We start from the raw sequence: 14,346 nt of genomic DNA, 5'->3' as shown, positions 1-14,346 counted from the left end.
CGCGTAGGGCCGAAGGCCCGAAGCGTCCAGAATTTAAGTGCTATAACACAGAACAATAGTAAAAGTGTCTAAATGCGAAGGCCGAAGGCCGAGCTCCGCGTAGAGCCGAAGGCCCGAAGCGTCCAGGATTTAAGTGCTATAACACAGAACAATAGTACAAGTGTCTAAATGCGAAGGCCGAAGGCCGAGCTCCGCGTAGGGCCGAAGGCCCGAAGCGTCCAAGATGTCAGTGGTTTAGCACAGAAAAATAGTAAAAGTGTCTAAATACGAAGGCCGAAGGCCGAGCTCCGCGTAGGGCCGAAGGCCCGAAGCGTCCAGAATGTTAGTGCTTTAACACAGAACAATAGTACAAGTGTCTATATGCGAAGGCCGAAGGCCGAGCTCCGCGTAGGGCCGAAGGCCCGAAGCGTCCAAGATTTAAGTACTATAACACAAAACAATAGTACAAGTGGCTAAATGCGAAGGCCGAAGGCCGAGCTCCGCGTAGAGCCGAAGGCCCGAAGCGTCCAGGATTTAAGTGCTATAACACAGAACAATAGTACAAGTGTCTAAATGCGAAGGCCGAAGGCCGAGCTCCGCGTAGGGCCGAAGGCCCGAAGCGTCCAAGATGTCAGTGGTTTAGCACAGAAAAATAGTAAAAGTGTCTAAATGCGAAGGCCGAAGGCCGAGCTCCGCGTAGGGCCGAAGGCCCGAAGCGTCCAGAATGTTAGTGCTTTAACACAGAACAATAGTACAAGTGTCTAAATGCGAAGGCCGAAGGCCGAGCTCCGCGTAGGGCCGAAGGCCCGAAGCGTCCAGGATTTAAGTACTATAACACAAAACAATAGTACAAGTGTCCAAATGCGAAGGCCGAAGGCCGAGCTCCGCGTAGGGCCGAAGGCCCGAAGCGTCCAGGACATCAGTGTTTTAGCACAGAACAATAATACAAGTGTCTAAATGCGAAGGCCGAAGGCCGAGCTCCGCGTAGGGCCGAAGGCCCGAAGCGTCCAGGATGTTAGTGCTTTAACTCAGAACAATAGTACAGTGTCTAAATGCGAAGGCTGAAGGCCGAGCTCCGCGTAGGGCCGAAGGCCCGAAGCGTCCAGGATTTAAGTGCTATAACTCAGAACAATAGCACAAGTGTCTAAATGCGAAGGCCGAAGGCCGAGCTCCGCGTAGGGCCGAAGGCCCGAAGCGTCAAGATGTCAGTGCTTTAACACATAACAATAATACAAGTGTCTAAATGCGAAGGCCGAAGGCCGAGCTCCGCGTAGGGCCGAAGGCCCGAAGCGTCCAGGATTTAAGTGCTTTAACATAAAACAATAGTACAAGTGTCTAAATGCGAAGGCCGAGCTCCGCGTAGGACCGAAGGCCCGAAGCGTGCAGGCAGGACATCAGTGCTTTAGCACAGAAAAATAGTACGTGTCTAAATGCGAAAGCCGAAGGCCGAGCTCCGCGTAGGGCCGAAGGCCCGAAGCGTCCAGGATTTAAATGCTATAACACAGAACAATATTACAAGTGTCTAAATGCGAAGGCCGAAGCGTCCAGGATGTCAGTGGTTAAACACAGAACTGACAGACTGGACGCTTCGGGCCTTCGGCCCTACGCGGAGCTCGGCCTTCGGCCTTCGCATTTAGACACTTGTAATATTGCTCTGTGTTAAAGCACTGACATCCTTGACGCTTCTTGCCTTCGAGAGCGCAGCCTTCGACCTTCGCATTTAGTTAGACTCTTGTACTATTGCTTTGTGTTTGTATACCGAAGTCGCACATATTTGAGTGTTTACGCCAAGTGCAAGCACCTTTCACATGTGCCGTGTGCAATAATCGTAGGCCAATTTCCTAGAGGCTCAAGCGTAACTTAAATGGTATGTCACTACAATCATTATGGTAAAACTTCATATCGATGGATTCTATTTCCGGACCAGGACGATTCGGAGCGTTGTAGCGAACGCACGTAGGTTGCATTCCTGCCGGGTTTGAAGCTAGACTTGGCCGCAGCCATTGACCACGCCGCGTGTGTTTTCAGTATAGTTATTTTCTAAGAATAGTAGTTGTCGTGTCACGATTGTCACGCATCAGGCGTCAGTGTACGAACGAATAAGTGTAGATTAACGTAAAATATACGTGCATGTGAAACATTGAGTTTCTTTTCATCGCCACACCTACCCGAACCACCCAGGCCGGAGCGGCCAGGGTCCTCAGCGGCATCACAGCAGGCTTTGGAAGGCCTAGCTCCTACCGGACCACGCGAGGCGTTACACCGGAGCGGTGGAGGCGCTCCTCACCAGCAACGAGCACCAAAGGAAAGAGAAGTATCGGAACGCGACCACGGGAGTCCGGGCTAACCGCCTTGTGACGTAGACATTTTTGGTGGCCCATGAGGGGAGGAATTACAGCACGATATTATTGAAAGCCATCGTCATCAACGCGAGCACCGCAGCGGTACATCGCATTGGTAGCGTAATCATCGCTTCAAGTACTCATCGTGTCAGCATTATTCATTTTTGCCGTTAAATTCAGTGGAAACGGAGCCCGGTGCGGTTGGGCATAGTGCGAAAAAATCAAATCAAATCGTAATAAAAGGGAAGGCGTCGGCCGCCATTTTCTTGCGTAGGCAACGGACGGGGACCGTACAGTGCGGAGTGCGGCCATCTTTAGCATAAGGACATTTCCGGTTCGCGGCAAACGTCAGTTTGGGACATTTAGGTTAGAATTATCTGTCAACGTCAAGTGTCGCCAATAGATTAATTAGGTTATCGTCAATATAAAATCCAACTTTAAGGTAAAGCCAAAGCCACCTAACTTGTAAACTGTTAGTCGAATAGTGTCACAAATTAGTGTCTTTCATTAATCGTAAAGTAAATTCACGTCATGTCGTTAAAGTCAATCAAGGTGCAGCTGCGCACCAAGTACCAAATGTTGACCGACTATGCTGGCACGGTCACATCACGACCTGACAGCATGGCCGCGTCGGTGGCGAAGCGGCACTTTGATCTTATTTATACTGAGTACGTCAAGGCCCACGAGTCACTGCTGGCCTACGAAGGTGAGCTCGAGGAGGAGGAACGACTTCAATACCAGGAGTGCTTCAGCGAGGTTAACCGGCTGCTGATCCAGCTAGACGAGGCGTCGGCTGGAGAGGCTGGCCAGTCACACACACCCCGTGGACAGGCAGGTAAAGTCAAATTGCCCTCTGTGCAGCTGCCCACCTTCAGTGGCAACCTGCCAGAGTGGCTCTCCTTCTATGATCTCTTTATGTCGTTAGTCAATAGTAGGGACATCTCCGACGCGGAGAAACATTACTATCTTCGGTCGTCGTTGCAAGGGGAGGCGCTGTCCATTATACAGCACCTTCCGATGGACGGACCCAACTACGCGGTAGCTTTACAGTTATTGCGGGCTCGGTATCAGAATAACAGGCTGCTGTTGGATACATTCATTAGCCGAATCATGAACCTGCCTTCAGTGGCGCACTGGAGTGCAGGGTCACGCTCAGCTTTCTATGACCCGCTCCGGGAGTCAGTCCAGGCGCTTGAGAAGCTCAAGCAGCCAATCACGGAGTGGTCATACTTATTGGTTTTTATAATTTTGCAGAAACTACCGAACAGAATCAAGACCTTATACGAGGAGAGGTACGGTGGCAATCCGGAGGTGTTGCCCACTCTCACGCAGCTACTGGCGCTGTTGGAGGAGCAGTGCCGGGTTCAGCAAGCGGTCTCGCCAGCAGCGGTGGAGCAACCAACTGCGCAGCGTGGTTCCGCACCTGCACGAGGAAGAGCGGGGCCGTCGGGTCAAGCTACCAGGAAACCGGGACCGCCAGCGAGGGTCTTCGCCATCGAACAAGAGACCAATCAGGTGAATTCACCCCCTGTTCTTTGCTCATACTGCTCGAGTGACCAGCACAGCTTGTACAAATGCCCGAAGTTCCTTAACCTGGCGATTTCGGAGCGGAAGACCTGGGCTAGGAAGTCAGGCGCATGCTTCAGATGCCTGCGCAGTCACTATGCACGCGAGTGCATGCAGCGCAACTGGTGCGCACAGTGTGAGTCGTCCGCACACAACTCACTGCTGTGCGATGGTGGTGCAGCGGGGAGAGCCCCACCCATGGCAGTTGAAGCAGCTGTCCATCGGGTAAGGGTCATGCCGCTTGCCACGCCAAGCACGTCGAGAGCAGTCACGCTGCCGGAGCGGTGGCCGTCTCCCCAGCGACGGACTACATCTCCGCCGAGGGCTGCGAAGCCGCAGTCTCCCAAGCCGTCAGTACCAGACCAACCCCAAAGGAGGGAGACAGGGTCACCTCATAGTGCGCTTCAGCCGGCTCAGCTGATTCCCACCGGTCATATACCGAGGGCTAAGGTAGGCGCGCGTGTTCAAGCGGCGCAGCAGTCATTCCACTCATTGCGCTTCGGGACTCGGAGCAGTCCTGAGCCTGAACAATGAGATCAGGCCACTGTTGGTGCACCGGAGGAAAGACTACGAATGGCGCCAATTCGTGTCTCTCCTACAGCTGTGATCATGGTCAGATCAGGCAATGGGTCTTATGTTAAAGCTAGGGCTTTGCTTGACTCGGGAGCGGGGTGCTCCGTAGTGAAGAAATCATTTGTAGAAAGATTCAAAGTACACCAACAGTTTACTGGGAATAATATTTTTGGAGTAGGTGACATAAAGGTAAATGTGCCAGGCACGATTGCTAAGCTTGTATTCAAACCACGCGGGAAAACAGTGCCTATCATCAGTGTAGTAGCTACAGTCATGTACAGGGTTACGGGAAACATACCTTATTATGATACTGAGATCAGGACTCATTTGGATTCATCAAAACTTGAATTAGCTGACCCTGCCTTGGATAAATCGCAGGATGTGGACATCATTCTAGGAACGGATGTGCTCAATTATATATACACTGGTTCAAAGATACTCACTAACATTCCAGGTGTTGAGGCGTACGGCACCTGCTTCGGTCACGTGCTGATGGGGGCAACTTGGAATTACCCATCATCATTAACAACACCGACCGCCGGGACATCAGTAGAGGACTACGGCATCCATGCTACTCGGCTCGAGGACGTCCTAGAAAGGTTTTGGAGAGTGGAGCAGCCCCCCGAGGAGCGGCCGCAACACCCAGAACACCTCGAATGTGAAAGGTTGTATACCTCCACTACTCAACGTTTAGATAATGGCCAATTCATGGTGCGGTTGCCGCTGCGGGCAGACCGACCCAAGCTGGGCGAGTCTAGGGCTCTAGCCATGCGTAGACTGATTTCGTTGGAGGCCAGGCTGGCCAAGAATCCAGTATTTGCTGAAAAATATAAGGAATTCATGAGGGACTATGAGGCACTTGGTCATATGTCCAAATCAGACTTTAATTTCGAGAGCGAACACTATGTAATACCCCACCACGGAATTTTCAAAAAAGGATCCGAAAAGATCCGCGTCGTATATAACGCTGCAGCTAACTCAAGCACCGGCGTATCGCTCAATCAATGCCTTCACTCAGGCAAACCGCTTCAAAATGATATCACTCAAATATTGTTAAATTTCAGACGTCATCAAGTTGTCTTCACGACCGACATCAGGATGATGTTCCGGCAAACGTGGATACACCCCAGCGATAGGCGCTATCAGCTGATTCTGTGGCGCGAGGATCCGTCGCAGGATGTACAGATGGATTACAGTGGGATGAGCCACTGTCCCATACTCAAGACCTTCAATGGAATGAACTCATTCAAGATCTACATCACTTGAGTCAGCTACAGATTCCGCGGTGCGTCACTCTGCCCGGTGCGGTGTCACACTCCCTCCACGGCTTTGGAGATGCGTCGGAGCTCGGCTACGGAGCCTGCGTGTACCTCCGGACTGAGGACGCGTCAGGGAATGTACTAGTACGGTTAGTGATAGCTAAGACTCGCGTAGCGTCAAGGAGAGTCAAACAAACCATTCCGAAGAGCGAGTTAAATGCAGCTCACCTGGTTTATAAGTTATTAAACCACGTCGCAGCGGCATACGAGGAATCAGTTCAGATTGACAGCATAAATGCTTGGTCAGATTCCAGAATTGTGCTATGTTGGTTGAACACAAAGCCTCATGTGCTACAGACTTTTGAAGGTAACCGTGTTCAAGATATTCAACAGTCAACCCGACCTATGACATGGAGGTATGTCAGATCGGAGTCGAACCCTGCCGATGTCGCATCGCGGGGGGCTACGGCGAAGGACCTCATCGGGTTTCATCTTTGGTGGAACCCAGAATGGTTACTGACGAATGAGTCACAGTGGCCGACGATGCCGGTCACCATGTCACCAGATTTACCCGGATTCAAACAGTTACATCACATTACGCCGGCCGAGAAGTCATGGGAGGAGTTTCTGTTATCACGAGTCAGTTCGTTCAACAAGCTTATCAATGTGACGTCATACGTATTGCGATTTTGTAAGAACGTTCGTTTGCCGAAAGCGCAACGGAACGTTCGCCCTACGCTAACGATCGACGAAAATCGTGAGGCAATAAACCACTGGATTAAGTACGTTCAACTGGATGCTTACAGAGATGAAATCGTGTTATTGAAAGGAGGCAAGATTGTTTGCAAGTCACTTCAAAAACTCAGCGTTTTCGTAGATGAGAATCACTTCATTCGCGTCGGAGGTCGACTGCGGCATTCATGCTTACGTTACGATGCTAAGCACCCATACCTTCTACCTAAAGACCATAAATGGACTCAAATGTTGATGCAGCATTATCACCGTACCTATTGTCACGCTTCAACGAGCGCACTCATCAATATACTCCGACAACGTTACTGGATCCCGTCGGCGCGACGTGTGGTATCCCGCGTAATCAATAGCTGTATGTCGTGTTTCAGATTCAACGCTTCAACGCAGGCCCCGTTTATGGCAGATTTGCCAGCGGACCGAGTCACGGCGGCTCGTGCCTTTTCAGGAGTAGCAACCGATTTTGCCGGTCCCTACTGGGTCAAAAGTAGTCACCTCAGAAATGCTAAATCACTCAAAGCTTATCTGTGTGTTTTCGTATGTTTAGGAACGAAAGCCGTACATCTTGAACTCGTCTCGTCGCTGAGCACCGAGGCCTTCATTGCGGCGTTCACACGGTTTGTCAGTCGACGAGGGCTGCCCGCCTTAGTCAGGAGCGATCAAGGTACAAATTTCAAAGGTGCTAGCTCATACCTCAAGGAGGTTAGTCAGTTCTTACTTGACAACGAAATTGTCCTCCAGGAGGAATTTCGTCGCCAAGGTGTCCGCTGGGAGTTCAATCCTCCTGGTGCCCCTCACATGTCAGGCTTGGTAGAAGCCGCAGTCAAGAGTAGTAAGAACCTACTCAAGCGTGAGTTAGGGGACCGCATACTGACCTTCGAGGGTCTTTCAACCGTATTTACCAAAGTAGAATCGGTGCTTAACTCACGGCCTCTGGTTCCTTTATCCGAGGACCCATGTGACTTGGAAGTACTCACTCCGGGCCACTTTCTTATAGGGCAACCATTGCTATCGGTACCTGAGTACCCGTGGAAAGACACTAATGTAGCATGTTTATCACATTTCCAGTCTTTACAAAAGATTTCACAAAACTTTTGGGCTAAATGGCATATTACTTACCTTAATAATTTGCAAACCAGACTCAAATGGTACAATCATGTTCCTAACATGGCTTTAAATGATTTAGTATTAATCAAGGATGAAACTGCACCCCCTCTCCACTGGCGTAGAGGTAGAGTGATTCAATTATTTAAAGGTGCAGATGATATTGTACGATCAGTTAAATTAAAAACTCAGGGCGGCGACTTAATCCGGCCCGTTGTCAAATTGTGTAAATTACCAGTAGAGTGTACTTAACTGTATTAATTTATAAGTTATGTTTTGGTATTGTCACATGTTAACAACTCATGGTACCTACTGTTTAAATTGAATTTATTTATATCAAGATGACTCACTGATTTCTAATTGCAACTGTACTAGGTACTGTTTCTTTATAAGTATTTAGTTGGTTACTTGTTCTTTCATGTCACCACTTTGCTGTGGTCAATGTTTGATAGTGCTGTAAGTTAGACTAGCTAATCCATTGTGCTTCAAGGTATCAGCTCAACTCTGGCCTCCCCCCCGCAGGAATGTTTACGCCAAGTGCAAGCACCTTTCACATGTGCCGTGTGCAATAATCGTAGGCCAATTTCCTAGAGGCTCAAGCGTAACTTAAATGGTATGTCACTACAATCATTATGGTAAAACTTCATATCGATGGATTCTATTTCCGGACCAGGACGATTCGGAGCGTTGTAGCGAACGCACGTAGGTTGCATTCCTGCCGGGTTTGAAGCTAGACTTGGCCGCAGCCATTGACCACGCCGCGTGTGTTTTCAGTATAGTTATTTTCTAAGAATAGTAGTTGTCGTGTCACGATTGTCACGCATCAGGCGTCAGTGTACGAACGAATAAGTGTAGATTAACGTAAAATATACGTGCATGTGAAACATTGAGTTTCTTTTCATCGCCACACCTACCCGAACCACCCAGGCCGGAGCGGCCAGGGTCCTCAGCGGCATCACAGCAGGCTTTGGAAGGCCTAGCTCCTACCGGACCACGCGAGGCGTTACACCGGAGCGGTGGAGGCGCTCCTCACCAGCAACGAGCACCAAAGGAAAGAGAAGTATCGGAACGCGACCACGGGAGTCCGGGCTAACCGCCTTGTGACGTAGACATTGAGTAATATCTAAATTTTATCTGTAAAGATTATTTGGGGTCATAATGATTCACTGTATCTAGATGAACTTGAGTACAGCATTTGATGGGTAATTTTCAAATAATTAATTACAGCGTCACACCTATTTAAATAATTAAATGATCAATTCATTTTGGAGTAATGAATGTAACGATTAGTTACAATTTTTTTGTAAATAACACACCAAAATTACGAGAATAGATATTTTATATGGGTAAAACACGTTTTATAGCAAACTCGTTCGTGTTTTTCCTGTAGCCATCGCATTTAAGGGAATCTAAAAGCAATTTTTTGCGCAGCACCTTTACAGGCAGAATTTCATTCAATACTTGAGACTCAAATGAGAAAAACGGGATATATATGAACCACAGTCGTTACCTTTTATAGTACCAATTGTCCACAGAAGTGACCTTTTCTATATTATGTTTTACCCATTACATCAGAAAGTACCTAACTAAGATTACTATATACTTACTAGCATTAGGAACTCGGGATTGTCAAGCAGCCGTCATACGTTATACGTGTTCTATCAAAGTAACTCGCGCCGCCGCGCCGTCATAGATTCTAATGCATTATTTGAGGAGATGAGCATGTGTTAGCTATGGTGAATGTGGTATTAAAAGAACCGTTATTGCTTTATCTTACTATTTCAGGTATATTTTGTCAGTTTTGCGCCCTTTTTTTCGCACACGGTGGCCTCAAACAAGAGCAGTGATAAAAATTCTGTAAAAACTGTCCCTTTTTTATTTTTTAACAGCTTATTATAATTCCACGTACTTTATTTTGCTCATATTTCATTAAAATAAAGTAAGATCTATCAAATGACATGAATTTTACCGAAATCGGTTAATGGGCTGATGAGTCATTACTAAATGAACACTGAAAATAGGGGTCATTTTTGCTCCGAATACGTCGTGTCTAGCGCAGAATCAGCGCCATCTATGTCAGCGGCACGTACTGTTTCGAGTAATGGCTACTTTCTTCTACACATCTGTGTCAAAACTATGTTTATAGGTATTATAGTTTCGGAGATATAAGCCGCCGCGCCATAACACTTTTTCGTTACATCGGTTTTTGATCCGAGCCCCTCTACGGGTTTTTAAAGACGTTTACCTACGTTTCACGTCAAAAAAATCACAACTTTAAATAAAATGGCCTAGCGCCATATAATAGCGGTTGCAATTATAGGTATATTTTGTTACAATTTTCAAGCGAGAAGTTAGTTAAAATCGTAATAATTTCAATGAAATCTCATAATATCATACTACAACACTTTTTTACTTTCTTTTAATTAATAGTCCTCGTGATTATGAGTCGAAATAACCCAAAAGTTGTTACGTTTTTCGAAAAAAAAAGTAAATGGTACTGTTTTCTGAAACTCCTCATTTAACTACAAATGTGAATGTTTTTTTCAGCATGGGAGAGTGTGGCAAATTAAATGTGACATATAAATAATATATTTTGTAATAATATGTATGCTAGTTTTAAGGCATTTATCTACGCACATATCATTACTGCTCTAAAATGCATTCAGAAACCGTAGGAAATGACCAGCATTATCACAACCAATTTTACTATGAGAACTTTCTTATCTGTGGTAGTAGGTAAAATTTGTACTTTAAAGTTATAACTTTACAGATTTTTGTAAGGTTATGAGTTTTAAATTTGGAACAGCTGCCAAAACTCAAGTGGGTGTCTATTCTAGTATCCATAGATATTAAAACAATTATCGATACGAAACGTCAATTCGGTATATTTTTTTAATATAAACCGTACGACATTTGATCTCGAGTGGCATGAGAATAGGAACTTCATTCTTTTGTCTATGAATTAAAAAAACTACGGATGCGTGACATTTGTGAAAAAAAGTTTTCATTTACCGCCATTTGACTTACAGTTTCATCTTTTAATTAGTTTTAGGTTATAAAATTGATTTGATAGTTGTTTTTAAACAAACTTTAAGCAAAAGTATCGTGTAAAATGAGTGATAAAAAGATATTTAGGAGCCGCCACCTCTCAAATCTGCGAGTTAAGTCAGACAGCAACGATGGATGTCGGTTGAAATATGAGGTTAGTGAATATATAATAGAAGGTAATAATATGTGTGTAGATAAAGTAGTGTATGTAACTGTACATAATTAGGCATTAAAACACTCGTGTGATCCTTTTAAGAAACTCACTTCGTTCGTTTCTTAAACCCACACTCGTATTTTAATGCCTTTCATTATGTAGCAGTCACATAAACTACTATTATCTATGGGCCAATAGTTGCCTGAAAATAAATGTTTTCATTTCATTTCATAAATAATTTTTTATAGAGTACCTATCAAAATATGAATAAAATAAAAAACATAATAGATTATTACTAGAAATAAGTTTTTGGCAAAAAAATCATCTTTGGTACAAGCTTTTATCGCTGACTGTACTTTTCTTACGACAGACAACTAATACTCATCGAGACAATTCTAAAAACCCCTAACACAATTAGGTTGCGTTGTTTCATCACACAGTTCCTATGGCCACCTCCTGTCTCCATCATCAGATCAGTTCGACAGTACCATATTATTGTATTGTCATCAGAACTGCATACAGCTGCCAATTTTCTATACGCTTCGATCCTTGGAAGATGGTTAAATTAGTTACTTTAGATTCCATTACATAGTTACATACAGGTCGACCTAATAAAAGCTTGTTAAAACCCGGCGTAAGTATAATGGTGTAGTGCCTCTACCATCAGTTGGCAGAGTATTTTTCACTTACTTTCAGTGAATAAACGTGCTGTGAGACACGTTTTACGTTTCTTTACGGTCTTATGTACCTAACTTCACTCCACTCCAAACGATGTTGTCCCTTTCTAAGTATACTAAAAAACAGAGCAAGAGTTATATCGGAGTTTTATACAGCGCCTCTAGGATTCACCTCTTTCTTCTCTTTAGTTTTTGGGTGTACACGCCTTTCACCTTGTCGGATATTATTTTGCGTCGTAATCTATACCTGCTTAACAAATAACTAATTTGGAATACGTTCTTTTTTAACAAAAACAAATAAACATGGCGGCCATGTTTAATTGTTTACTGGTTTTCAAGCGCTTTACTCGCAAACTAATAGCGATTGTAACAACAATGATTTCGTTTTTGTGGGTCCGGGACCGGGACTGTGACTAAAATTACTAAATTGGTTAGCGTCGGGATTTGAGATCCGGGGGCCGATTCTGATAACCATTTATTAAAGGGCTCTGCAGACATTGCAATTTGCAACAAATCGCATGCGATTTTAGTTTCATTAATTTTATTATAATGTTAAGTATGTTAACTTATGTGTGTCAAATTTCGTACGAATTTTATAATTCAAATATTATGTAAGTGCGGAAGCTTGAAAAAAATGATTTTTTTTTTTAGATATTACCTACATTACCGGCAAAGGCGGCAAAGTAGCTTCAACGAATTCAAATCAAAAGCAAAAGAGTGTTTTCTAATAAAAATGTTGAAAAATCACAGATGAGAATCACAGATCCCGATCTATTTGAGTTCTTCCAACTTAAAATCACTAGCACATTCAATCCTGATGCTAAAAATTCCCCTTAAATTTGCATGTTTTTTTGGGACATTTTAGCATCATTGTTTACACTAAAACGGTACCTAGTCGTAACATAATTGTAATAATTCTGTGTAGCATGAGCGGAAGACAATCCAGATTTGTTTAAATCAGGTTTTCGGTAATTTTATTTTAATCAAAATAATAATTTTACAGTACAGTAGTAAGTATGTCAAAAGTTTAAAGGGCCATATGTACTGTAAAACGTTGTAGGATACACGTGCGAATAGGTAATTCGCAACTCGTGTCTATTTAAAACACTCCCTTCGATCGTGTTTTAATTTATCGCCACTCGTTTCGAATTTCCTCTTTTCCGCACTTGTATCGTAAATAACTATTTTATTCGGTTATTGCTCGCAATAAAACGCATTCGATATTTTATCTTTCACCTTGTTATGATACGACCGTAATGAGCGCGCACGCTGATTTCATTGATGTGCAGTCAGCAGCAGAAGTTGCTAAGCGACCCAGGTGCTCAAAATGATCATGACGCGACTTTTTTGTTAAGAGAATAAGAGCGTGTTAAGGTAATTTTGAACACCTCGCCCGCTTACCAACTTTTGCTGCTGCCTGTGCGTGAGATGCTTTGCGATCGTATCATAACAAGATCAAATCTTGTTTTATCAGGAGCGGCCTCCTGCCGTGGTGAATGGGGGGTTCAATAAGGTATTAGTTTTATTATTTGAAGGGTTAAGTTTTTTAGTGTTTGTTTAGGGTACAGGATGCGTGGTTAGTGTTATTGTAGCAGAAACTGGGTTAAAATAAACTTTTAGTCCGGAGTTTGTGTTTTCGTACAATACAGGGTGGCCAAAAAATAAGCGCATTCCCGTTGCCAGGGAGGTTTTAGGATTATACTGAGCAACTTTTACTATGGGACCAACCACGGAATCTCGAAAAAAATATGGCTGTTTCATACATTTTGGCTGGTCCATTTTCTATGGGAGTGTAATTTTTTTTAATCGCGGTTCTAACTTATACATTAGGTTAAATTACTGAATCAAAAGTATTTTATCATCATCTTCCTCGCGTTGTCCCGGCATTTCGCCACGGCTCATGGGAGCCTGGGGTCTGCTTGCCAACTAATCCCAGGAATTGGCGCAGGCACTAGTTTCTACGAAAGCAAGTAACAATCAAAAGTCTTTTATCTTTATCTTATATCAATACCTACATAATATTCCTCTAATGCTAATAGTGTAGATTACCCAACCCAAAATAAAACCTGTGGAATAGTAAAAAAAAAACATACAGGACCTTCCCCCCATATAATTAACTCGGTGACCGGTTCTGCCACTCCAAGTCATACAGCAATTCTAGAATAACAGGCTAAGCTAGGTCTAGATCAGTTCTTGTCACGCGACTAAAATTATCTATCCAGCCTGTATTTAAAAAATTAAAAAAAAAGAGTTGAGAGATGGTTTAACGCGATAAGCGAAATAGCAACACTTTTGTTAATGTTACCATCGGGCATTTAAATCATCAAAAAGCCTACCTATTAGTTTTACCCTTTATGGTGCCAGATTAAATGATATACTTATCCTCTATTCAAGTGCCTTCTTAAAAATTCTGTTAAAGGAAAAATTACAACAAGATAAGGAAAAGGGAAAAAAATTAACGGCCAAGTGCGAGTCGGACTCGCGCACGAAGGATTCCGTACCATTACGCAAAAAACGACAAAAAAAATCGTGAATATTTCAACTGTTGTCACGGTTCTCGAGTTACATCCTGGTGACAGACAGACGGACAGGGGAGTCTGAGTAATAGGGTCCCGTTTTTACCCTTTGGGTACGGTACCCTAAAAACTACATATTGCAGTCTTAAGTCATCTAATGGAAAGTTTAATACTTAATAAATGTCAAATCCACTAAAATAGAACAATAATCCAAAAAAAAATTCAAATTCAGCTGAATTTTGTTTTCAATTTTAAATTTGATTTAGATGAGCTTGAAACACCAACTGCACTGAAAACCACTGAAAAGTTGAAAACCCCCGTATTATTATAATATTAGTAATGCACTTTTATTACAATGTTGCATCAAAGACCTGTCAA

General features: G+C 44.0%; 1 protein-coding gene across 1 annotated transcript in view; it reads right to left on the bottom strand.

Annotated features, from left to right (window-relative positions):
* The window catches only part of LOC134675926 (irregular chiasm C-roughest protein-like), a 172,277-nt gene that overhangs the window by 157,668 nt on the left and 263 nt on the right, over window positions 1-14,346 (bottom strand). The gene's annotated exons all lie outside the window — the stretch shown is intronic.

The sequence above is a fragment of the Cydia fagiglandana genome, chromosome 23 (assembly GCF_963556715.1).
Source record: "Cydia fagiglandana chromosome 23, ilCydFagi1.1, whole genome shotgun sequence".
Lineage (NCBI taxonomy): Eukaryota > Metazoa > Arthropoda > Insecta > Lepidoptera > Tortricidae > Cydia > Cydia fagiglandana.
This window is presented reverse-complemented; position numbering and strand designations above follow the sequence as displayed.